The sequence below is a fragment of the Oryctolagus cuniculus genome, chromosome 6 (assembly GCF_964237555.1).
Source record: "Oryctolagus cuniculus chromosome 6, mOryCun1.1, whole genome shotgun sequence".
NCBI lineage: Eukaryota > Metazoa > Chordata > Mammalia > Lagomorpha > Leporidae > Oryctolagus > Oryctolagus cuniculus.
The window spans coordinates 70722577-70748329 of record NC_091437.1 but is presented as its reverse complement, the minus strand read 5'-3'; the positions used below and the strand labels follow the sequence as shown (position 1 = coordinate 70748329).

The 25753-nt window shown below is 51.3% G+C and overlaps 1 long non-coding RNA gene across 1 annotated transcript in view; it reads right to left on the bottom strand.

Annotated features, from left to right (window-relative positions):
• Positions 1-25753, bottom strand: part of LOC138850071 (uncharacterized) — a 108267-nt gene that overhangs the window by 32078 nt on the left and 50436 nt on the right. The window contains exon 2 of the long non-coding RNA XR_011389467.1: positions 8653-8816. This is a non-coding gene — a long non-coding RNA (uncharacterized lncRNA). The remainder of the gene's footprint in view (positions 1-8652; positions 8817-25753) is intronic.

The window sequence follows — 25753 nt, the reverse complement described above, 5'->3', positions numbered from 1 at the left end:
GCTGCAGTCATGCCAAACACTGGCTTTAGAGCCAGATCCCCCACTGCTCACAGAGCTAGAACCTCTTCTGGAGACAGGATCCATTTCAAAACTGAGGCTGCCACCATGCGCAGAATCAGCACCAAAGACAACTACCAAAGTCTCCTGCGCATGTCCGGGACCTGCAAACAACCAGCCTCGCAAGATGGCTAGCATCACCACATTCCCCGCCAAGCTGCTGGCGGAACAGTTCACACTGATGGACGCGGTGAGCAGCGGGCTTGTCTCGGCAGGGCCAGGCCCGAACACCCCTTTGGCACCAGCCTCCCCACAGCTGCCCCGACCAGAATCCAGTGGCCTGGCTGCAGTTCAGGCTTCAGGTCCCACCACCTATGTGACTGGACCAATGTCTTCACTCCCAAGGCTGCCTTTCTCCCATGGCTGGCAGAGAGGGCACCCAAACCACACCAGCTGCACAGTGACTCTCCAGATCAACTGACATGGGCCTGGCAGAAAGTAGGGCTGGATCTGACCCACAGGGTACTGGACGGGCCTAGGTGGAGGGCATCCAGGTCCACCCACTGCCTTCCAATCTGCCTGCGATGCCACAGCTGTCCTGGGTCCTAGCACACATATCCCAAACAGTAAGCACCTTGTTGGAGTTTTCACAGGGAGCAGCACTGGCACAGGGACAAGGACTCCAGGGCAGATGCCGAGAGCAGAAGGATGAGATACTGGGCGGGATGCCTGGGAGCACACACCTCTGTCTCTTTCCTCAAGGCTTGGGAGGGTTGGGATCTGGGCTGGCAGGAGCGAGGCGACCTCAGTGGCAGAACACATAGCCCAGCTGCTCCCATGTTGGGGAGCTGCATGCCAAACTACCTGAGCTGCAGCTTCGAGCACTGTCACTTGCCGGGGTGGCTGGGCTTCACTGCATTCGAGCTAGGCTGGCTGTGCCCATGGGATACCCTCTTGCCCCCAGGAGCTCTTCCAGAATGTGGTCCCCTATCAGTGCCACAGCTCCATCCGGATCCAGCAGAACAAGGAGGTCAATGCGCAGCTGCCCCCTACTGTTCTCGCTGTCATCATCCACTACCACCACGTGGCCCATTGTGTTACTACCACGTGCTTGGGGGACCCCAGCATGAAGGCAGCGGACAGGGCCCGCGTGGTGGAACACTGGATCAAGGTGGCCAAGGTAAGCTGAGGCTGTCCCAGGGGCTCCCTCTCTGCACGGCAGGGACGTGCCACTTTGCTTCCTCAGCTCTCAGGTGTACAGTCTGTGGTCACAGATCCTGCCCAATCCCTGGGCTCTTGGGATCCACGAGGTGGCCTGATCTCACTCACTTGTCCCAGAACTACATGCTCACTTCCCGCCTAGGCCCCTGACATGGGTTGAAACCAATCTAGCCCATGTGAGCGTGGCTCAAGGGGGTCCCATCACTGACCTGCTCTGGCTCCCTGGCCAACTCTCTGATGCATGAGGGGGATGTCAGCACAGCTGGCTGAGCCTGGCTCAGGTGGGGCTCCAAGCCACCTACCTGCCATTCATCCGCTCCCTGCCCTAGGAGTGCCTGGCTCTCCGGAACTACTGCTCGGTCCACACCATCCTCTGCGCTCTGCAGAGCCACCCGGTACGCCAGCTGAAAACAACGTGGGGAGAAGTCTCCAGGTGGGTGTGCATCCCTCAAAGCACCTGGTGGACCCGGGACTACCCTCAGGCCTAAGCACTAATCCTCCAAGACTCAGAGGCTGGTATCCTGGGACACAGGGAGAGGCGTGGACTGCCGGGGGCAGGGGTGGGGAGCACCATCTTTCAGCGGCCCTGGGACATGAGGACTGGGTTTCTGCCTCAGGATGACATTTCCATTAGTCAGGCACATGTGGCTTCCAAACTACATACTTGCGCCTGTGCACCACGCAGCACTGGACCTGCCTGGGCACTCCAACTCTGTAAACACTCACACACACACACACACACACACACACATACACACACACAATCAAAACAGAAGATACTACCAGGCAGGGTGGATCCTCTGATCTTTGTTCTTAAACCAAAGGGGTTTGATCCACCACCTCACCATTCCTTCCAAATATCTCCTGGTTTTCCCCTCACAACAGAAAAAGTGCCAGGAAATTTCAGCGTCTTTGCACACAGGACAAAAAAGTCAACAGAGATGTGCCCATGAAGGTAAAGTGGGGGTTTAGGGACTGGGGTGAGGGCTTGGCAGGAGGGGAAGGGGTGTGGCTGTAAGGGCATCAGGGCAGAGGGGAGCTTTTGGTGTCACTGAAAGTGTTCTTGAAAAGAAAACCTGGGGTGTGCCTGCTAGGACAACAGGCCAAGAGAGGGCTGTGTTCACAGGTCGAGGGATGCAGTCGGGCTCAGAGGGCAATGGGAATGGGCTGCAGCAAGAGCAGCTTGGCTCTCAGAGGGGGCTGTGAGCACCCACAGGTCTCTGGCTCCCATGCTGTTCCTGCTTCCCCCAGGCTGTGAGGTGGATGCGGCAGCAAGGGCTTCCTTCCATCTGTGCTGGGGCCCTAGTGGTCCTTTGGAAACCAGGCCTGCTACAGGGTTCTCTGTTGCAGCCTTCCATGGGGAGGGCTGCCAAGCCTGCCCCACACATTGCACAGCTTGGGAATGCCAGGGGCTGAGCAGTCCAATGGGATGCCAAGCATTGGGTCTTATTGGCTGCCCTGGGAGCAGAACTTCTGTCTTCTCGAGGAGAGAAGCAAGCAGCATGAGCCTGTCTCTCAGTCTGCACAGGGAGCCTCATGTGCATCCAGGGAGGCAGGGTATGGGGTGCTGGGCCTGGCTTCCTCTCAGGGACACGCTGAGGCACAGGTCAGTCAAAGGATACTTAGGGCAAGGGGGACCTGAGGTGGGAGGGGAGGCCAGCGCCCTCTCCAGCTGAGGAGCAGGCACAGGGAGGTGTGGTCAATCCCCCAAAGCCACCTTCCCAGTGGGAGCTGCATGAATCCATACAGAGCACCTTGTGGGAGGAGGGGAGTGCAGGGTGGGCATTATACCAATGGAAGTGAGCCAGACATGCAGGGCTCAAGGTGGTTTGCACAAATGTGGGCCGGTCAGGAAAGGACTATCTCCCTGAACGTGACCCTGACCCTGGCAGATGGCGATCTGCAGGTTGCCCGCCCGGGAGCAGAACCCCCAGAGAACACAGATGCGGCAGCGGCTGCAGAAGAAGGCAAGTGTGCCTGGGGAGGGGGGGGCAGGGGCTCCTGTCTCCCATTGGGGGCCCATGTCAAGGGAGCAGGGCCTTCTGCCTCCCTTGTTTGCCCACGCCCATCACCACAGTAGCTGAGAGACCCCAGTTGAGAGACCAGAGCTGAGGGCCTGAGCTGAAGGGCTCCCAGCAGACTTGGGCCTGAGCTGGGGCTGGCACCCCACAAGCTGACTTGTTATCATGCCATCAGGGCTCCCAGGGTTGTCCGATTCTAGAGGCAGTTGGCTGGATGCAGGGAGAATTGGGAAAGGCACTTTAGGGGCGGGGAGCTTCCCAATGGGGAATGTGGCCAGGGCTCCAGCAGCTGGGGTGGAGTGCATCTCAGGGGCCGGGCCTTGGTGGCACCTGAGAACAGCTGCTCACCACCACCACCACCTCATGGCACAGGGAGCCGTCCCCTTCCTTGGCACTTTCATCATGTATCTGGATAGGCTGGACATCGCCATGAAGGACTTCGTAGATGTGAGTGAACTTGCCATGGGTGGGGCAGGCTCCAGGACCCTGAGGCTTGGGGGGAGGGTCCTGGGCTGAGCTCTCAGCCCCCAGCTCCTTGCTGCCCATGTCTCCGGAGGCCTCACAAGCTGTCCCAGGGAGGAGGGCTCACCTGCATATCCCCTCTGAGTGCGGGAGCCTGCAACCAGGTGCCCATCCCTGTCCCCCAACGGTTGAAGCTGGATAGCCAGAGTCCCTGACTGCAAAGCTGCACAAGGTCTTGGCTGAGCCTGCTCAGCCTCTGAGTTGGGTGGCACCCAAGGGAAGGAGAGAAATTGGGCCCCTGTGAGGTCAGGCAGCACCCACATGCCTCAGTGCACCCATCCATTCCCAGGCCTCACTTTCCCTGCCTGCCATCAGACATGGTGGGGACAGCAGTTCCCTGAGCCTCAGCCACCATGTCCCCTTCTGCAGAGCTAACAGCCTGTCCCAGGGACACCTTCTTTTCCTTCCTCTTACCCAGAGGGGAGGGCCAGGGGCTAGTCACAGGCCAGGGGCTGTTCTGATGGACTCTGCCTTCCAGGGAAAAAACAACATGCTGAAAATGACAAAGGTGAGCAGCTCTGCCCTATCTTCCAGGCACAGAGGGGATGGAGGGGTCAGAGATGCCCTGGGCAGAAAGCCCAGGCTCCAGCCCATGCGTGTCTGTCTGCTCTCTCCACTGGGATGGATACACACAGAAGGAGGAGAGCATCCCTAGGGAGGCTGTGGCTAAGGGACTGGAATCCAGGAGAACTTCCTTCCTGGGCGAGGGGCTGTGTGTATGCTACTCAGAAGACAGCTTGGAGCCTGGAAGGGATGGCCAGGGAAGGCTTCTCTAGCTAAAAGACCCAGAGGCCAGCCCCCTGCCCCTGCCACAGTGTGCCCCTCCAGCAGTCCCAGTGCAGGCCTGTCAGCATCCTCTCTGCCCCTCTTGCCCCAGGAGATAAAAGTTCTCCAAGAAATGCAGCGGCTCCAGGTGGCAGCCAGTCAATATACTTTGCTGCGTGACGCAGAGTTTGCACTGTGGTTCCAATCCATGGAGAGGCTCAGTGACACTAAGAGGTGAGTGCTGGGCAGGGATTGCGGGATGTCCAGGGTGGCAGATGGGGAAGGTTCTCCTGTTGTGCACTGAGGAGAGGGCTACCCATGGCTCCTTGGTCAGCAGAGGGCCTTACCCATGGGCAGTGCGGGGCTCCAGGACTGCGGCTGCAGGGCGGGCCCTGGAGGGAGCCTGAGATGAGCAAGAGTGCACGCATGGCTGCTTCTGTGTCCTGCAGCTACAACCTGTCCTGCCTACTCCAGCCCCTCTGCTAGAATGTCCACCTCATCCTCAAGGCCAAGAACATCAGGCCTTGGAGAACATCAGCATGACTGAGTCCCCCATGCAGGCAGAGAGTGGGGGCTGCAGAGTTCATCTGTGGGCTCGGGGACTGCACCGTGACACTCGCTCCGTTCCCCGCCGACCAAGCAACAACCCAGTGCCTGGGAGACTGGCCTCCCTCTCTCAGATGGGTGGTCACATCATCACCAATTTCACGGATTCCTCCTAGATTTTCCTATGTATATAGTTCACCATGATTAGTACCAGTTGGTTAGGCCTTTCATTAAAGTAGTATACATGGTAGACCATGAGTGTCCTTCTTCCTCTTTATCCCTTCCCTGCCCTGCTAATTAGAGACCATTCTCTAGATCCACAGACAAAGACATTCATGCAGATTCGAGAGGGGTGTGTCTCCCCATGCAAGGATGCCACACCATGAGTGCTCTTTCAGTTCTGAGGCTCCTACATGGAGCCCCATGCTGTCTCATGGAGAGAGTCCCTCAGGGTCTTTTCTGAAGCGCAATTCATACATCCATCGGTATCTGGCGAGAACAACGCTCTCACTGCTTCTACACTTGCTCCCACGAGCTTTGGGAGTTTGCTGCTTAGGGCCCTTTAGGCTCAGATGGTGGTCCCCTCTATACAGTGTTATCCAAATGATGTGTGTCACCAGTGACCAGCAAAATGTCCCAAGAACACAACTCAGCCCTAGTCACTAGAGAGAATTCCCTGTGAGATTCAGTGGGAAATGCACATAATAAAAGTGCACAATCTTGGGAAGCCAACACTGATAAAAATTTCATCGATGTATACATATATATACACAGAGATTTGTATGTATTCAGGTGAAGTATCCACCTGCAGCAAAGGCATCCCACATGGGTGCCCGTTTGAGTCCCAGCTGCTCTGCTTCCTACCCAGCTCCCTGCTAATGGCCAGGGAGAGACATACAGCCTGGGAGACAGGAAGTGATATTTCAAACACCTGGGTCCCTGCCCCGCAGGTTGGAGACACATGCTGCGTTGGAGACACTGTACTTGACTCAAGTATTTGGGGACCGAACCAGCAGCTGGAACATCTCTGTGTCTCTGCCTTCCAACCAATGAGTCAGAATTCTTTCAAACATGAAAGCACAGGGGCTGCCACTGTGGCATAGCAGGGAAAGGTGATGCCTACAGTGCCGACATCCCATGGGGCCGCCTGTTCGAGGCCCGGCTGCTCCTCTTCTGATCCAGTACTCTGCTATGGCCTGGGAAAGCAGTAGGGTTTGGCACAAATGGTTTGGCCCCTGCACACTTGTAGGCTTTCGATCGGCTCACTCCCAGCCATTGCAGCCATTTGCAGAGGGAACCTGCAGATTGGAGGTCGCTCTCTCACTCTCCCAGCCTCCCTGTAACTCTGCCTTTAATACATATATCTTGAAAACAATTAAAATACAAATAATGTACTAAAGGAGTAACTTGAGCCAAGAAAACCAAAGATCGGTCTAGTGGTCATGGTAAAACACTACCACAGAAACCACAGGTGCTCTAAATATATGCCATGATCATGGGAAAGATATCTCATGTTCCTATTTAGACAAATGAACAGATATTGGACAATGTATGCCGAAACTGTGAAAATGTACAGTTTATACTGATATGGATTTGCCTTCTGGAAGCCTGGGATTCTAGGACAGGGTAGGAAGAGAGAACACCGAGTAGGAGCCCCAGTCAAAACCTGCCCATTGAATAGCTAGAGCTCTCCAAGAAGAGCACAACTTCCACAGCTTGTCCATGTTAGGTGAATCTACTGGGAGATGAGCATGGGGAATTGATGACACAGCTTCCTCTCCTTTCCCTATAGCCCTGAGATGCCTCTACACCACATCTCCAGTGTCCTACAGATGAGCAAACCTGGGGGTGGTCCTGGCGACACCTAGAACCCCACAGATCCAAAACACTTGACAAACGCTAAGCAGAAAAACATACCAAAGCACGTCCCAATTAACTGCTGAAAACCACTAGCAACACCAAAACCTTCAAAGATCAAAAATGAGAAGCTTCAGCCTGACTCACAAAATCCTTGAGCTGAAAGACAATGCATCAGTGCCTTCAGAACTTGGGAAAAACCATTTCCAACCTAAAAGTACATACATGTTTTCAATCCTACATTACAGGACAGTAAGATCAAAGCATAGTTAGAGATGCCAAGCATCAAAAACGCTTCTGTATGCCATTGTTCAGAACCTGCCAGAAGATGTGCTCCAGAAAATCAAGGGTGGAGGGGCCTGCACCCTAGCTCCCTTGGTTATTCCTCTGCCTGCGGTGCCGGCTTCCCATATGTATGCTGCGTTCTAGTCCCGGTTGCCCTCTTCCAGTCCAGCTCTCTGCTGTGGCCCGGGAGGGCAGTGAAGAATGGCCCAAGTGCTTGGGCCCTGCACCCGCATGGGAGACCTGGAAGAAGCACCTGGCTCCTGGCTTCAGATCAGCACAGCGCAGACCATGGGGGCCATTTGGGGAGTGAACCAACAGAAGGAAGACCTTTCTCTCTGTCTCTGTCTCTCTCACTGTCGATAACTCTACCTGTCAACTAAATAAATATAAATAAATACATAAAACTTTTTACAAAATCAAGCGTGGAAAAAAAAAAAAACTCTGAGGAAAACATGAAATGCAAGATCAAGGAGCACCATCAGCAAAGAAGTGAACACATTCCTAGAATGATGGGGAACAGAAACCCCAGGGTGACAACATCCACAAAGAGAAAAGCATCTTGAATCCACATTGGAGCAACTAGGAGGTGGTAGGGAAACATTCACCAAGAAAATGAAACTGAGAGAAAGTCTGTTAAGCATAGAAATGTTTATGAGACTGTAAGACAATGAAGAAATATGAGGATTCTATGAATGTTCAGCAAAATGACCTAAGAAAGAGTCAATATGGGGAGCAGGTGTTTCACGCATTGGTCAAGATGCCACTTGGGGATGCACACACCCCAGGGCAGAGGGCATGGGTTTGAGTCCTGGCTCCAATTCAGATTCCACCTAAGAAGGTGGAAGAACTCATGTGCACCCAGAGAGGTGGTCAGAGAAGCCTCAAGTACCTGGAGCCCTGGCACACGAGTGCTAGACCCAAATGCAGTTTCAGGCTCCTGGATTCAGCCTGACCCAGCCCTTGGCTGCTGCGAGCATTCAGGGAATGAACCCAGCAGATGGACAATCTCTGGGCCCCACTGCCTTTCACACCAATACGTTTTTTTAAAAAATCCAAGTAACACAACTCATTGTTCAAGAGCATCATGATAATTAGCACTGGTCTTGATGATCAAGATTCCTTATGGAATTACAATGATGTAAATGCTGCATACTCAACTAAGCAAACCCTGACATATCTGTGCTAGGGCCCTGGAGGGACAACCAAAGTTCATTGCCTAGTTGGCAGTGGAGAGTCAGGGGGGAGAGAGCTCCATATTTCCCCATGTTGAGAAGCACAGCACCAGCATGTGAGTTAAGGACCAAGGTGTGGAGCTCAAAAGAAAGCTCTGAGAGTGAAAAGGATGATCCCTGAGAAGGAACGGTGGGAGAAACACCAAAAGGCCTTGATGAACATATGTTATAAAAGAATAGGAGTTTCTGAAACGATCCATTCTTACCTTAGCAAACTCAGACAGCCTGTCATCACTCGTCAAAGACTGCCGACTTGCACAAGAAGCACAGTCTGAGGGACCCACGGCACCCTTGCCATCTTCAAGCTCGTTACATTCACCAGCACCTTCCCTGTCCCTGTCGAGCTCCCAGTCAGGGAAATGCAATTCACCTAAAAAGGCACAAGTTGCAACTTACTTCATTTCAAATCATTAAATGGTTTACAACTATTTGTATTCTCAGTAGTTAGTATAGCCCTGTTCCTGAATAAAGGTTAAAACTACATTCAGACAGTGAAAAAGTTATCCCTGGCCTCTTTTCTAGTCACTTGGTTTCTCGCATCTCTTAACCCCACCCAATCAAACTTAACCACATTTGTTAGCTCTTGGATACCCTTGCCGAGTCTCCATTGCCTGTGCAAGTAACTAGCTAACTGTGCATGTTGTATTTACCTCCTTTCGTACAAACCATGATCTTTTTCACTTCACATCATTAAGGTGATTGTCCTTACCACTAAACAGGGAATGCCCTCAGTCCCAAATGTCCTTGTAAAAGGAGGATATTTTCAGCTCAGAAGACCCAGCAGATATCAAAGGAAATAACTCAGCCAAGTGCAAAAGAAAAAAGAATATTGGCCATCTTCTAGAGAGGCTGTCTCTACAAACCTAACTTGTTCATATTAAGCGTAAGTCGCTAATAGGAACAGTGAGGATGAAAAGTTACCAGCTTACTTTGAGTGCATTAAGATGTCTAAATAGTCTAGTTAAGCTATCTCTTTTAAGATTTGGAAAAGTACATGATTTCTACAATTCTTGTCTGTGTCTATCAACTGGGGTGTGTCCTTCAGGGGATGCCTCACCTCAGAAGACCTCTTTGGGAGTGTCCACGGGGACTGATGCTGTCACTGTAATCTACTGGGGAGACGTTGGAGAAACTCTAAAACTTTCTGCAACACACAGGAACGTCCTCCTCCTCACGACAGAGGTATCTGGACCCAAGCGATAACAGTGCCAAGACTGAGAAACCCTATTTTCAACTGTCTAAACCATGAGGCAACACAAACTACTCACAGCAAACAAAACTGGTGAAAGTTACACTCCCATCACACATGCACTGTTCTAGTCTTGTCCCAATAACCACAAGTTAGCCAGGCAGTAGTGTGGGTGTAGCATTCGGTAGGAGTTCAGAGAACTGGCTTTGAACTCAAGGGGATCTAACAATGAACCCCAACAGAGTTTACACATCCAAACTCAAGTTGTTACCAATAATACCAGTCCTAGCTCTTAGTCGTTACTGTAAGAAACATTACATCAGAAAGCATTTCGAAAGGCTTGGCACACAGGCTAAGCCTCACAAAAACATCAAAACCTATAATAACTTTGAGAATGAATTCTTCACCCAATAATGAATCCAATATGGAACAAAACCTGACTTTCTGACAACATTAGAAACTTACCATCACTGGCCCCATCTTCTAGACCCAAAATATCCCCGTTCCAAAGCCTCTACATTCTAGAACCGTGTCCATTATCCCTATGTGATTCAGAGTGTGTCTTCACTTCCTTTGACACATCGCTTCCATTGGAACTCCAAGTTACGTCAGTCAACACACTGTTACTCTTCGAAGTGAGAGTTTCTGACAATGAAAAAAGAAAACACATCAGTATGTCAGCCACTGTGGTCATTTATCTAAAGGAAATTGTAAGCATGCTACTTGCCACAATCACAAAGATACAAAACTCTGACAATACTGAAAGCAATGTCTTATGTCCAATCCTCTTGCCTCAAGTTTGAAGAACAACCTAAGATTCTTTGAGTTAAGGCCAAGCTACAACAAGAAAAAAAAGGAGAACTGGCTGAGATAGATTATCAATTGATAGTAGAAATGAAAGATCTCCGTGAGTGAGATCCCAGGGGAAAGAAGGAGCCATCCAAGAAGGAGGTACCTTCTTTCTCTGAATGCTGGAGAGAAATTCCACTTGAAGGATGGCCTTATCTAAACAAGGGCAGAGTTTGTGAACACAAGAGGCATCCATACCCTTAACAACTCGTCACAAGAGCCTCGGCTGATCACTGACATCATAAATAAGAGTGTCAATTGTTAAATCAACAACAGAAGTCACTGTGCACTTGCTCCTCCTGTAGGACCTCTGTCCTTAACGTGGTGTACTATGAGAATTCACGGTAACACTAGCCTTCAAACATTACTTTCCACTTTGCATGTCAGTGTGGGTGCAAGCTGTGAAAATCTTTACTGAGTATAGAGTTGGTCTCTATATAAAGATAATTAAAAATGAATCTTCATGAAGAATGGGATGCGAGAGGGAGTAGGGGGTGGGGTGGTTTGGGGGTGGGAGGGCAGGTAGGTGGGAAGAACAGCTACAATCTGAAAGCTGTACTTATGTAATTTATCTAGTAAATAAAAGCTTTCTATAAAAATAGATACTAGATATTAATAAATAGAGCACAGATATAATAACAATAATAATAACAATAATAATAATAGAAAGAATCAAAACAGACTGAATGCTCCAACATGGGAAGTATTGCATATAGCAGCCTCCCAGAATGACAATGACCTCAAATAACACCCTGGCTCAGAATCCCCTGAAGACATTCTGATGTGGCTAAAACACCTATGAGAGCATGTCAGGCATGGGAAGACAAAACACTGTGGCAAACAGGGTTCCCCATGAAGCACTTCTGTGGGTAGACCCCAAGAGAAAGAAGTGGTCATCCACAAAGGATACACTTTATTCAGAAGGCACAAAAGAACTTCCTCTTCCCCGTGGCCCTGTCTAAATATGGAAGGAGTCAGTGGATTCCACAGGCTTCCACAGCTGAGGCAGCTCAGGTCAAGATCCTCAGGTGTTCGCTGATGTGCTAATTCTGAAATTCTCAACAGGGTCACTGTGCACTGACTTCCCATGCAGGACCTCTCTGCTCAAAGAGTTGAGGTATGTGAGTTAACAGTACCACTTGGTCACAAAGATCTACCACACTTTCACGTGAATGACACCATCTATGGATTATAAGCTAGAAGAATGTCTCATGCTCGCAAAAGTCACACCGCCCTTGGATTCTTCTCCAAAGTTAACTCACTCCACCGCAACAGATACTATAGACATACGTAAGTCAAATCTCAGAAAGCCTTACTTTCATTGAATTCAAAAGCACTTTCATCTCTTGTTTGTTGTAAAAACAAGCCTGCCGGTGTTCTAGTGCATAGTAGGGTAATAATACTTCACCAAACATACAGTCTTTTCTCAAAAGCTAGAAGAAAGACTTCTGAATGTACATACTACAAAGAAACCTTGAATAGGGAAGCGGTGGATGCGGATGACCTAATATGATCATTTAAATGTATGCATGTAGGGCAATATTACATTATACCACATCAATATGTACAGCTACTCTTTGTCAACAAATAGAGAAACACATCAAAAAGGAAATACATCATTGTTCAGTGAAATGCATCTCCAAATGCTCACTCTTTTTCATAGAAGTATATGCCATTCCAAAGTTTCCAAATACGTATAGTATTCAGCCCGTCATGTTTTGTTAATAAGTTCTAGGTAAATTCTACTCCTGTCAGAGAAGATGCCCCTAAAGGAGACAGAGGAGGAAGAAAGGTGGGAGGGCTGCTGTGAAGTTAGGTATGGTGGGAGAATCACTATGTTCCGAAAGCCGTGTTTAGGAAATGCATCAAGTTGGTATAGCTTCCATAAAAGGTGTCTGGGAAAAACTGGAAATAAAATAATCCAGGATTCCATGGCTGGCTGTGCACTGTGTAGAGAAAATCAGTGTCTACAGGGGCTCTTTGCTGTACACCCAGGGCAACGCTCTTTCTGTCTTTTCTCTAGAAGATCCCACTTGGGAAGAAATTATGGACATCTAGTAGTCTATTTTCCTGTCTCGTCTAGTAGTAGAGGGTGCACTGCGCTTCCAACAAATCCAAGGCTGATGCTTGCTTTTGTGGAGTGGGAAGTAAGGGTGTGACAGTCAAGGGATACTCTTAACAAAAGAAACATGGGTTGAGAAGGAATTTAGCCTAATGGCTTAGATGCTTTGATGGTGAGTTCCGAGTACCTGGTTTTGATACTCATCTCTGGAGCCTAACTCCAGTTTCTTACTAAAATACCTCTGGGGAAACAATGGTTCCTATAACAAGTTCCACGCTATTCACATGGGCGACCTGGGTGGAATTGCCAGTTCCCAGTTGCAGTCTGGCACATCTCAAGGCACTTGCAGGACTGGGAAGTGTATTAGCAGTTGGGAGCTCCTCTCCTCTCTCTCTGTCTCTGTTCCTTTATAATGTTAAGATGGGAAGCGTGGCAAAGGCCCTGCCAACTCGGAAACAAAATGCGTTAGTTATAAATGAAAAGGCTGTTATATTCAGCCACACACAAACCTTAATTCATGCATGGCAAACCAAGATAAAGGAAAAACAAATACCAACTAGGAAAGTGTAGGTGGTCTGCCTAGTATATCAAAACGAAAGAAACCTAACGTACACATTGTTCTTGGAAACGAGGGAGAAATGGCCAACATTCCAACAGAAAGATGGGCAAAGGACAAGGACAGTTGACAGGAAAAGGGACACAAGTGGCTTTTCTTCCAATGGAAAGAGCGCCACCTTTCTCCTGTGCAGGGCAATGCAAATAGAAACTGCACATCTCTCATTTGGCTACAATTCAAGTACTTGGCAGCATATATTGGAATAAGAAGACACTCCTCGAGGAGTGGTAATGAACATGCGAAACCATGCAACCTCTATCAAAGGGGAATCTAGCAATAGAGTTCTACAGTAGATCTGCCATTTGCACTGGCACTGTCACTTCTGGGAGTTAACTCCACAAGTATAGGGGCATATGTGGTTTCTGTGTTTGTGTTGCTAACACTCAATGCCTGAGACTGGATAATCTGTGAAGATCAGAAATTTATAGTTCTCACACCTAGAGCGCCTGGGAAGTCCAACATCAGGGCATCAGCATGCTTTGTCTGATGAAGGTCTTACTATTGCATTGTCACATGGTGCAAGGCTGAAGGCAGAAGGGCCAGAGAGCAAATCAGCTGAACACCACATGGAGCCTGTTTGACAGGGACCTCAATCCCCGGTTTCAGTAAGGCCCAGCCACGACCGTTGTGGGTATTTGGAGAGTGAATTAGTGGATAGAGATTCTCTCTCTCTCCGTTACTTTGCTTGTGTCTGTCAATGTGTGTGTGTGTGTGTGTGTGTGTTGTGTGTGTTTCCACATCTCAAGAAAACTGAACGAAGAATCCATCAAAGCCAACCATTATTCTACAGTGAATACTCTAAAATAGACAAAATTCACAGTCTGCTCAGTTCTTTAGAGGTGGACTAAATGCTGATATCATTTAAAGATGATGGTCCTCTTTCTAGAACACAGAAGGAAACAAACTCACCCAAAGCCTAATGACCCTCATTGTATTTTTATTTTTTAATATCTTTCCTGATTTCCTTGGAAGATTTCTGGGTTCATATTTCATATTTCTTGATTTAGTATAGAAAGGTAGAGTGACAGAGAGGGAAAGACAGAGTAGTTTCCATTCCCTGGTTCACTTCCCAAATCCTGCAACAGCCAGGGCTGGCTGGACTAAGCCAAAGCCAGGAGCCAGCACTTCAATCTGGGTCTTGGAATTGTGTGGCATTTTGTCATCCGTTGGGGCATAGTCTGTTTCACAGGTGCATCTGCAGGCTCTTCTATCAGAAGCACAGAGGAACAAGGACTCCAAAAGGGGATATGAATGCCCCTTGTGGTACTTTAATCACTGGACCAGATGCCCACCACAAGAGTGATGATTTATTCCAGTCGATGTCTGCTAAGTCCTTTGTATGAGAGCAAATTAGGAAAAGCAAGCAAAAGGAGAGAAGTCACTTTCCCAAAACTGGCTTAACGCACAGCATCACAATGTTCACCCACAACTTCACTTCAACAATGGCCAAGGGCAAGGACAGACATTTCTCCAAAGACGAACAGCACAAGAGCTATATTGAAAGGACACACTATTATTGGTCATTGGCCATCACAAATCAAGTCTGCAAGGAGATAGATACCCCTTCCAAACCACCTCGAGGCTATTCAAATAACCATGAACCTGCAGTTGCATTCTCAACGAGCTATCTAAAAGAACCGGAAACAAGTTTGAAAAATATTTATCCAGAAGACTTCACAGGATTCACACTAGCCAAAACACAACCACAGCTCCAGTGTCCATCAGTAGATGAATGAATAAACACAATATGGTCTACTCGTATGATGGAATTCAGCATGAAGTAGAATACAAGTACTGATACGGGCTACCGCATAGGCAAAACAAGAAACCATGGTGCAAGTTAAGGGAATCCAGACACAGCTGAGAATAGTTTATAATGCTAGCTCTATGAAACATCTAGAGCATACTCACAGACCGAGAACTAATTGGCAGTTGCAATTGCTGGGGGAAGGGAGACTGGAAACTGGCTACTACTGGGTTTCGAGCTTGCTTTGCAGGTGATGTGATTCACTATTAGATGGTGGCCGAGGCGGTGGTGGGCAGGACTAAAGCTCTCAATAAACTTGCATACAGCCTTTTGGGAAAATTTTTCTGACTGCACCCACCAGTGAACTAGGGCCTCTCTGCTGCTATAGATTGGCTGGTCAAATTATTTTACTGTTTGAAAGGCAGAGTGCCAGAGAGACAGGCAGGGAGGAGGGAGACAGGGAGGTTGATCCAGTGAAACACACGAAAACCCCTTCAGCTGAAACCCCACAGTATCCACTGTGAACCAGACATGTCCTGTCCCCACAGCAAGTAGGAACAAAGTACAGCAGGTGGTATTGAACACACAGCAGGCCATCAGTACCTTTAGAGCACACCGCAAGTTGGGGGTGCACAGGATGTGTAGAAAATCACTCTCTAGGCATGACTGGTAGAAAGGGATACTTTGGTGACTTCAGTGGAAGAACATCTACCAGAGTTGACCAGGATTTCCTTCTCAAGAATTCTAGGTCTTGAATCCTCCCCCAGAGAATTATCAAAAGCGATGCATGAGAATCTACAAATTCGGTAAGACGATCAGGTTTCTCACAAGAAACTTTACAGGCCTGAAGCGTGTGAAAGCTTATCTTCACATAACTGAAGGAATAAACTTCCAACCAAAATGACATCTTCTTATGGACAAGTTAAGGGACAGCATCAGCATTAGACCTGCCTGACAGGGAAGCTCTATTGCCCTCTCCTGGAAGCAAATCGACACTACATGGCAGCAACACAGAACAACCAAAAAGTGGCAAAGCGCCCCAGGGTAAGAGAAAAGGAAAAGACACATACAGGATCTTCACTACCGCCATGGAATAGAAATCACTTTTACAACTTGGAATGAAATTTAAAGTAAAATCACAGAACTTGCAATGACTATACGGATCTGATGTGTATTTTGTAGCAAGTCATTTGGAACTACATTGCTTCTATGTGGATGAAGTGGAAGTCTAAACTAAATGTTTATAGGTGTGAATAGTTTATAGATTCCCATTGCAATGTGTCAGTAGATACCTATAGATGATGCACAAAAGAAAATGAGAGATAAGAAGTCATTAGGAGGGGCTGGCACTGTAGTGTAGTAGGTTAAGCGCCCGCCTGCATCAATGGCATCGCATATGGGCACCAGTTTGAGGCCCGGCTGCTCCACTGCCTATCCAGCTCCCTGCTAATGGCCTGGGAAAGACGTACAGCCTGGAAAGACAGTCAGTGATGATTCAAATCCTTGGGTTCCTGCCACACAGGTTGTTGACCCAAATGGAGTCTGAGGCACTTTATTTGACTTAAGTTTTGGGGGACTGAACCAGCAGATGGAAAATCTCTGTGTCCCTGCCTTTCAAACAAATACATAGGAATTCTTTGAAAACAGAAAGCGCAATGGATGGCATGGCGACATCATAGGTCAAGGCACCTCCTGCAGTGCTGGCATCCCGTATGGGTGCAGGTCTGAGTCCCGGCTGCTCCTCTCCTGATCCAGCTCTCTACTGGGCCCAGGGAAAGCAGTGGATGATGGCCCAAATGCTTGGGCTCTGGCACCCGGTTGGGAGACCCAGAGCAGGCTCCTGGCTGCTGGAATTGCATCGGCACAGCTCCAATCATTGCGGCCATCTAGGGACTGAATCAAGGGATGGAAGAACTCTATTATCTATCTATCTACCTATCTATCTATCTACCTACCTACCTACGTACCTACCTACCTATCTATCTCTGTCTGTCTTCTTCTGCCTCCCTGTAACACTGACTTGAAATTAAATAAATAAATCTTACAAATGTACCCAAATGACTCCTGGCCTCGTTCATGACTTTCTTAATTCCCCAGTCTTATCGCTTGAAGCAGGGAGGACTAGGGCTCTTCCTATTGCTTGGAGGACATGGAAAAGAAAGCAGCTCACCCAAAACTCTAGGGATTACAAGCTAAGTCTAATGCCAAGTCCCTCACTTGACTCCCTAGCGAGGAAAATGATTTCACCCATGTCCTCTGAGATTCTTTCATAAAACACCAAGCAAACCAGACCTGGAAGGAGTCTATTTCCTCAGGCATCCTTAGTATTGCACTCTTCTAAAGAGGCTGGACAATTGGAATGAGCTCAGACCTATTTTCAAATGGATGCCACTCTCTGTGGTCACAATGAAGCTTCCTAGCCAGTATTTGATCCCCCAGCCCTAGTGATTTTCTGTGAGGTCTTTTGCTCTATCGATAAGGTGGCCTGTTTCTGGGGCCCTGCATGCTGCAGATGGGAGATCTGATGCCAATTTGGGGGCATGGCTTTCAGGTGAGCTCTCTCACCTTCTCCTGGAGTTCTTGGACATGGCTGCTATCATAGCCAGAGACACTGAACCCGTATTCGGGGAAGATGCGCTTTAAGCTGTGACCTCAACATCTCCCGAAGGGGCAGGATCCACGACTCAAGATGCAGTTTAGAGTCTGTTGGGTCCCTAACCTTGGCTTTTCATGGGTCTCCATACCTTGCTTGTTTCTTAGGGGTTTTCCCGAAGGAACATGCTAGAGTGTTTGGAAATGATACGAAAAGGAGGTTTGGGACCCAACTGTCTCTCTGTCCGCAGGCTTAGGGCCCTGTCTACATTCAAGTCTCTTGAGGGAGCTGAGGAATGGCACTGTGTTTGTCTCCTTGTGTACAGTTAAGGGGATGATATTGTGGCAGCAGCCCAGAGGGGCCTTGGCATATCTTCTTAAGGGAAAGGCTGCACAGAATGGAACTTTGAAGATGTGACCTCACTTCCTTGGTGATAGAACTTACACTCTGATAGCAACAGTCCTTAGCGGCTCACTTGATGGGAGACGTTCAGGAGAAGACCATGTTCTCTCGTTGCTGCCAATCGTTGCCAGGCTCTGGCCTTTTCCGGCGCTTGAGACATTGGCTCCGCTCTCACACTGGGTGTCTGTGGCCTCTTACTGCAAGGCCACCCCAGGGAACAGAACAGCCCAGGAGGCAGCCCCAGGTAGTGGAACAGTCCCGTCCTGGCAGGGGATCACCTGTGACCCCATCTGGGTCTTCTTTGCCCCTCCCTTCACCATGACAGTGGCAGAAGAAGAGGGGCTCTTGCTGCCCAGCAACACGATTCACGTGTTGGAGCCTCCTGTGTCTTGCGTGTTCATACCCTATTTTGTGGACAGCTGGTTGGGCAAGTGGGTGTTGGGGGACCTCCTCTTGTCTTCTGGAGACCTCTCTGGCTGCACAAGGGTACAGAGGCCCTTACTTTCCCGACCTGGGTAACAGAATGCCTCATGGGGGGAATTATTCTCTGTGGGGACAGCCAAGCACGACACTGATGCTCTGGTCTGGGCTGCCACACACTCTCTTTGCAGAGCTCCACACTGGAGTCCACAGACAGAACACATGAGGAAGCCACAGGCATCGTCAATGGACACGTGAGTCAGGCCAACAACGTGGCTAATGCCGGTGTGGAGGGAGCGAGGGGCCCAGGAGTACCCACATGTTGGGGCACGAGATGACCACGGTGTGCCTAGAACCACATCCTGAAGGGAGGAACGCCCCTGGCTTTTGGCCTCGTGATCTCCCACTCAGTGACTGACCCCCATCCCACTCTCAAAGAAATCTCAGCCCCTTGGCAACTGGGTGTTGGGAAACTCCCTGTTCACACAAGCATCGTGCGTGGCCATGGTGCTGAATGTTTGCCCACCTAGTCCAAGAATCCTGTGCAGTCCTTAGTCAGCTCCACTGCCTTCCAGGTCTTCGCCAAGCTTTAGGACTCAGTGATCCTACCAGGAAGGTTTTCCCACACAAAAGGGCAGAGGGTTCAACCAAAAGGGTGAAGATACCACACAGGACTGGAGCCTGGCCCCTACCTGTTCTATTCCATGGGATGACATTGCCCCTGTGGCCACACTTGCATGGCTGCTGGGAAGCACTGGGATTCAGCTGCATTGCCACGGCAGCGGTGCTGTAGGACACAGACTCACTGTCTCTCACGGAGCACAATCAGCTAGGCTGCTCAAAGCACAGGAGCCCAGGTTGGGCAGCTCTCCCAACAGGAGTCGCTTGTTCCCATTTCTGGTTGCTGCATGTCAGGGCATGGCCAAGGTGATTTCTCAGGAGGGCTCATTGCCATCTCCATCCCCAGTTTCATTTCCTATGCTCCCCTGGGCTTCTCTGTGCCCCTGTCGCATCTGCCAATGAGCACAGCAAGGTAATGGGATGGGGCCCACGCCATTTCTGGGGGTAAGGTCAATCACCTCCTTGCGGACTACTGGCCCAACTGCAGCAGTCACACTCAAGTGCTCTGGTGTCAGAACAACCCCACGTGTGTGTTGGGGATGGGGGCCACAATTCGGCTCTTAAAAGGCAGTGATGCCCTGCTGAGGACAAACTCCAAGGACCAGGCTGGCTTGGGACTGGCTCTACACATGTGTCGTTGTAATGCCTCAAGTCAGGTCACTTGGCAGAACGCCTGTGGTCATTACGCCACAGGCAGACACCTCTGACTATGGCTCTTTTCAGGATCTAGCCTCCCCTGGGGCTTCATATCCTACTCCGCCCACTTGTTTCCATTCTGCAGTCTGGTGGCAAAGCAAATCACACAGTTGCCCTCATTTCTAGCTCCCCCAAGGGGCATGGAATCATCTTTCACTGCTGGCCCCCTCGCAGGACTTTCTCATCCCTCAGTCCCTGTTCAGCCTCTTGGCCCCAACTGGGGTTTTCTCCCAACCCGGGTGTCTGCTCCCCTGTGCTCCCTGGAACTGCCACTGACTCACGTCCTTTCTGGTCCTCCCTAGTATGGAAATGGGTCCATGCTCTACTTGGCAGAGGTCTGTGCCATGCGGACCCTACAGCCAGACACTAAAGAGATGCTGCTGGATGCCCTGGTCCCGGGCCCCCTGGGAAAAAGGATCTGCTACTTCAACACCTTCCTGTGTACATACAGCGACTTCTCCACCATTCCGTATTACTTAGACCAGATATTCGACAGGTGGGTAGCTGCCTCTCAGCACTGCGGTGATGCAGAGATGAATCTTACATGTTTTAGATGACCGAAGCGACTTAAGACATGGCGGGCATGGAACGGGTGCCTTTCTCTGTGGACAGGGCTACTGGCACATTGCGTCACACTTCTTGATTTCCTTTCTCTGCACCCTCACGAACCAATGTCTCTACTCAGGTGGGAACCGGCCATGTGCCTCTATGGTTGGAAAACCTCCCAGATGGCAATCCTGCTTTCCCCTTTTTCAAGAATCAGAAATGTTTTCTTTCACAGGCAGAGTTAGACTGAGAGAAAGAGAGAATGCGTCCTTCTATCTGCTGGGTCACTCCCCAAATGGCTGCAAAAAGCAGGGCTCTGGGAAGCCGGGCTGAGGAGCCTGAAGCTATATCTGGCCCCCTCAGGGGTGCCAGGGGTCCAACTACTTAGGCCATCATCCGGCACTTCCCCAGGCTCATTAGCAGGGAGCTGGACACCAAGGACAACAGCCAAGACTTGCACTGGCCAACCCTGATATGGCTTGCCAGCATCACATGTGGGCAGGGGCATTGGAAGCTGCTATGCCTTCGTACCGGCCACATTTCCTACTTGTTCCAGCTGCTCCTGTCCTCGATATATGCACAGAACAGCTGCCCTCAGGGTTGGTAGCAGTTGCCCAGACCCCTCATCGACCTGGCAGGTCTACAAGGAATCATTCACTCTACACATATATGGGAAGCCCTTCCCTTGTGCAGTTTTCCAGACACTTGCCACAAATCCAGTGAACAAAGCATTCAAGGGCCTCACAGTTGTGGGGAATCCGACCCTCACAGCCGAGATCCTATACAAGTCCTGTCCTGCAGCGGCAGAGCTGAGGCTTGCTGACCTCCTCTGGGAGTAGCTGCAACGTCCCCTACTCTGATCACAAGGAGAACCCCATGTCCCACTAAGATGCGGGGAGATTGGGGTGCAGATGCGGCCTTCTGTCACTCGAAAGAGTGGCAGGAAAATGAGGGCTGAGGCAAGGCAGAGGCAGACAGTAGGTGCAACTCCAACTTCTGGCCCCAGCACATGCAAAGGAAGTGCTGAAGAGCAGTGCTATGGATAGGAGCAGACACGTTCTGCAGAGGAGCGGGCATGTTGGGGCTCACAGACAACACCCACATAGCCATGCCCAGGGCAGTTGCTTCCAGCTTTGCCTACCCTCCCTGACCACCCAACCCAACCCACCATCCCAGGAGCAACCTACTCCCAAGTCTGCTCAGAGCCAGAGCCTAGGGGCCTCCACCTGAGAAAACCATGGGAATGAATGGGAAGGCACTGAAAGGAACATGAGAAGGAAGCCATCCAAAGGAAAGCTACTGCCGGCAATGCCAGAATCCCTTGTGGGTGTTGGTTGGTGTCCCTGTTGTTGCAGTCCAGATTCAGCACCCTGCTCGGGGTCTGGGAAAACCAGGGGAACATGGTCCAAGCATTTGGACCTCTGCCACCCATGTGGGAGACCTGGATGGAGCTCCTCACTCCCCGCATGAGCCTGGCCCAGTGCTGTCCACTGCCCATCCGGGGAGTCAAGCAGTGGATGCAAGACCTCTGCCCCGGTGTGTGTCTCTCCCTCTCTCTCTCTAACTCTTGGGATTCACAGTCAAGAAATCGCCTTGGAAAACAGCAAAGCATGGCATTGTCTTTAAGAAGCTAGAGTTCACCGGCAGGCTCCGTGCCCCACCCCACACAGGGAGTCCTGGAAGGGCAGCAAGCAGGGTAAGGTCAAGTCTGACTCTGCTGCCCACTCTCCTTCTCCAGGAACATGGCTTCCTGTTTGCAAAGCTGCAAAGCCAAGTACAAGGCCGAATTCTGTGATCGCACGGATCTCCCGCTTCTCAAGATGAAGGTCGGATCCAAGCAGGTCCGCTTGCCCAGAGGAGACCTGCAGACCCATGCGTGCTTTCTGCGTGTCAGGATGGCCTACCCAAATCCCACACAGGCAGAAGCAGTCGGTAAGATGCACTGCACTCCGCGAGATTCTCTCGGTGGGCTTTGGGGCTGGAGCCCCTTTAGAGGCAATGGGATCACGCCTGGCTTTGGAGAGGCCATTGGAAAGTGCTTGATGTTGCTGACCCTTTCTCTTCTCCCAGCTCCTGCTCTATTTGCCAGGCTGCAGTCATGCCAAACACTGGCTTTAGAGCCAGATTCCCCACTGCTCACAGAGCTAGAACCTCTTCTGGAGACAGGATCCATTTCAAAACTGAGGCTGCCACCATGCACAGAATCAGCACCAAAGACAACTACCAAAGTCTCCTGCGCATGTCCGGGACCTGCAAACAACCAGCCTCACAAGATGGCTAGCATCACCACATTCCCCGCCAAGCTGCTGGTGGAACAGTTCACACTGATGGACGCGGTGAGCAGCGGGCTTGTCTCGGCAGGGCCAGGCCCGAACACCCCTTTGGCACCAGCCTCCCCACAGCTGCCCCGACCAGAATCCAGTGGCCTGGCTGCAGTTCAGGCTTCAGGTCCCACCACCTATGTGACTGGACCAATGTCTTCACTCCCAAGGCTGCCTTTCTCCCATGGCTGGCAGAGAGGGCACCCAAACCACACCAGCTGCACAGTGACTCTCCAGATCAACTGACATGGGCCTGGCAGAAAGTAGGGCTGGATCTGACCCACAGGGTACTGGACGGGCCTAGGTGGAGGGCATCCAGGTCCACCCACTGCCTTCCCATCTGCCTGCGATGCCACAGCTGTCCTGGGTCCTAGCACACATATCCATATCAAACAGCAAGCACCTTGTTGGAGTTTTCACAGGGAGCAGCACTGGCACAGGGACAAGGACTCCAGGGCAGATGCCGAGAGCAGAAGGATGAGATACTGGGCGGGATGCCTGGGAGCACACACCTCTGTCTCTTTCCTCAAGGCTTGGGAGGGTTGGGATCTGGGCTGGCAGGAGCGAGGCGACCTCAGTGGCAGAACACATAGCCCAGCTGCTCCCATGTTGGGGAGCTGCATGCCAAACTACCTGAGCTGCAGCTTCGAGCACTGTCACTTGCCGGGGTGGCTGGGCTTCACTGCATTCGAGCTAGGCTGGCTGTGCCCATGGGATACCCTCTTGCCCCCAGGAGCTCTTCCAGAATGTGGTCCCCTATCAGTGCCACAGCTCCATCCGGATCCAGCAGAACAAGGAGGTCAATGCGCAGCTGCCCCCTACTGTTCTCGCTGTCATCATCCACTACCACCACGTGGCCCATTGTGTTACTACCACGTGCTTGGGGGACCCCAGCATGAAGGCAGCGGACAGGGCCCGCGTGGTGGAACACTGGATCAAGGTGGCCAAGGTAAGCTGAGGCTGTCCCAGGGGCTCCCTCTCTGCACGGCAGGGACGTGCCACTTTGCTTCCTCAGCTCTCAGGTGTACAGTCTGTGGTCACAGATCCTGCCCAATCCCTGGGCTCTTGGGATCCACGAGGTGGCCTGATCTCACTCACTTGTCCCAGAACTACATGCTCACTTCCCGCCTAGGCCCCTGACATGGGTTGAAACCAATCTAGCCCATGTGAGCGTGGCTCAAGGGGGTCCCATCACTGACCTGCTCTGGCTCCCTGGCCAACTCTCTGATGCATGAGGGGGATGTCAGCACAGCTGGCTGAGCCTGGCTCAGGTGGGGCTCCAAGCCACCTACCTGCCATTCATCCGCTCCCTGCCCTAGGAGTGCCTGGCTCTCCGGAACTACTGCTCGGTCCACACCATCCTCTGCGCTCTGCAGAGCCACCCGGTACGCCAGCTGAAAACAACGTGGGGAGAAGTCTCCAGGTGGGTGTGCATCCCTCAAAGCACCTGGTGGACCCGGGACTACCCTCAGGCCTAAGCACTAATCCTCCAAGACTCACAGAGGCTGGTATCCTGGGACACAGGGAGAGGCGTGGACTGCCGGGGGCAGGGGTGGGGAGCACCATCTTTCAGCGGCCCTGGGACATGAGGACTGGGTTTCTGCCTCAGGATGACATTTCCATTAGTCAGGCACATGTGGCTTCCAAACTACATACTTGTGCCTGTGCACCACGCAGCACTGGACCTGCCTGGGCACTCCAACTCTGTAAACACTCACACACACACACACACACACACACACACACAATCAAAACAGAAGATACTACCAGGCAGGGTGGATCCTCTGATCTTTGTTCTTAAACCAAAGGGGTTTGATCCACCACCTCACCATTCCATCCAAATATCTCCTGGTTTTCCCCTCACAACAGAAAAAGTGCCAGGAAATTTCAGCGTCTTTGCACACAGGACAAAAAAGTCAACAGAGATGTGCCCATGAAGGTAAAGTGGGGGCTCAGGGACAGGGGTGAGGGCTTGGCAGGAGGGGAAGGGGTGTGGCTGTAAGGGCATCAGGGCAGAGGGGAGCTTTTGGTGTCACTGAAAGTGTGCTTGAAAAGAAAACCTGGGGTGTGCCTGCTAGGACAACAGGCCAAGAGAGGGCTGTGTTCACAGGTCGTGGCATGCAGTCGGGCTCAGAGGGCAATGGGAATGGGCTGCAGCAAGAGCAACTTGGCTCTCAGAGGGGGCTGTGAGCACCCACAGGTCTCTGGCTCCCATGCTGTTCCTGCTTCCCCCAGGCTGTGAGGTGGATGCGGCAGCAAGGGCTTCCTTCCATCTGTGCTGGGGCCCTAGAGGTCCTTTGGAAACCAGGCCTGCTACAGGGTTCTCTGTTGCAGCCTTCCATGGGGAGGGCTGCCAAGCCTGCCCCACACATTGCACAGCTTGGGAATGCCAGGGGCTGAGCAGTCGAGTGGGATGCCAAGCATTGGGTCTTACTGGCTGCCCTGGGAGCAGAACTTCTGTCTTCTCGAGGAGAGAAGCAAGCAGCATGAGCCTGTCTCTCAGTCTGCACAGGGAGCCTCATGTGCATCCAGGGAGGCAGAGTATGGGGTGCTGGGCCTGGCTTCCTCTCAGGGACACGCTGAGGCACAGGTCAGTCAAAGGATCCCTAGCGCAAGGGGGACCTGAGGTGGGAGGGGAGGCCAGCACCCTCTCCAGCTGAGGAGCAGGCACAGGGAGGTGTGGTCAATCCCCCAAAGCCACCTTCCCAGTGGGAGCTGCATGAATCCATACAGAGCACCTTGTGGGAGGAGGGGAGTGCAGGGTGGGCATTATACCAATGGAAGTGAGCCAGACATGCAGGGCTCAAGGTGGTTTGCACAAATGTGGGCCGGTCAGGAAAGGACTATCTCCCTGAACGTGACCCTGACCCTGGCAGATGGCGATCTGCAGGTTGCCCGCCCGGGAGCAGAACCCCCAGAGAACACAGATGCGGCAGCGGCTGCAGAAGAAGGCAAGTGTGCCTGGGGAGGGGGGGCAGGGGCTCCTGTCTCCCACTGGGGGCCCATGTCAAGGGAGCAGGGCCTTCTGCCTCCCTTGTTTGCCCACGCCCATCACCACAGTAGCTGAGAGACCCCAGTTGAGAGACCAGAGCTGAGGGCCTGAGCTGAAGGGCTCCCAGCAGACTTGGGCCTGAGCTGGGGCTGGCACCCCACAAGCTGACTTGTTATCATGCCATCAGGGCTCCCAGGGTTGTCCGATTCTAGAGGCAGTTGGCTGGATGCAGGGAGAATTGGGAAAGGCACTT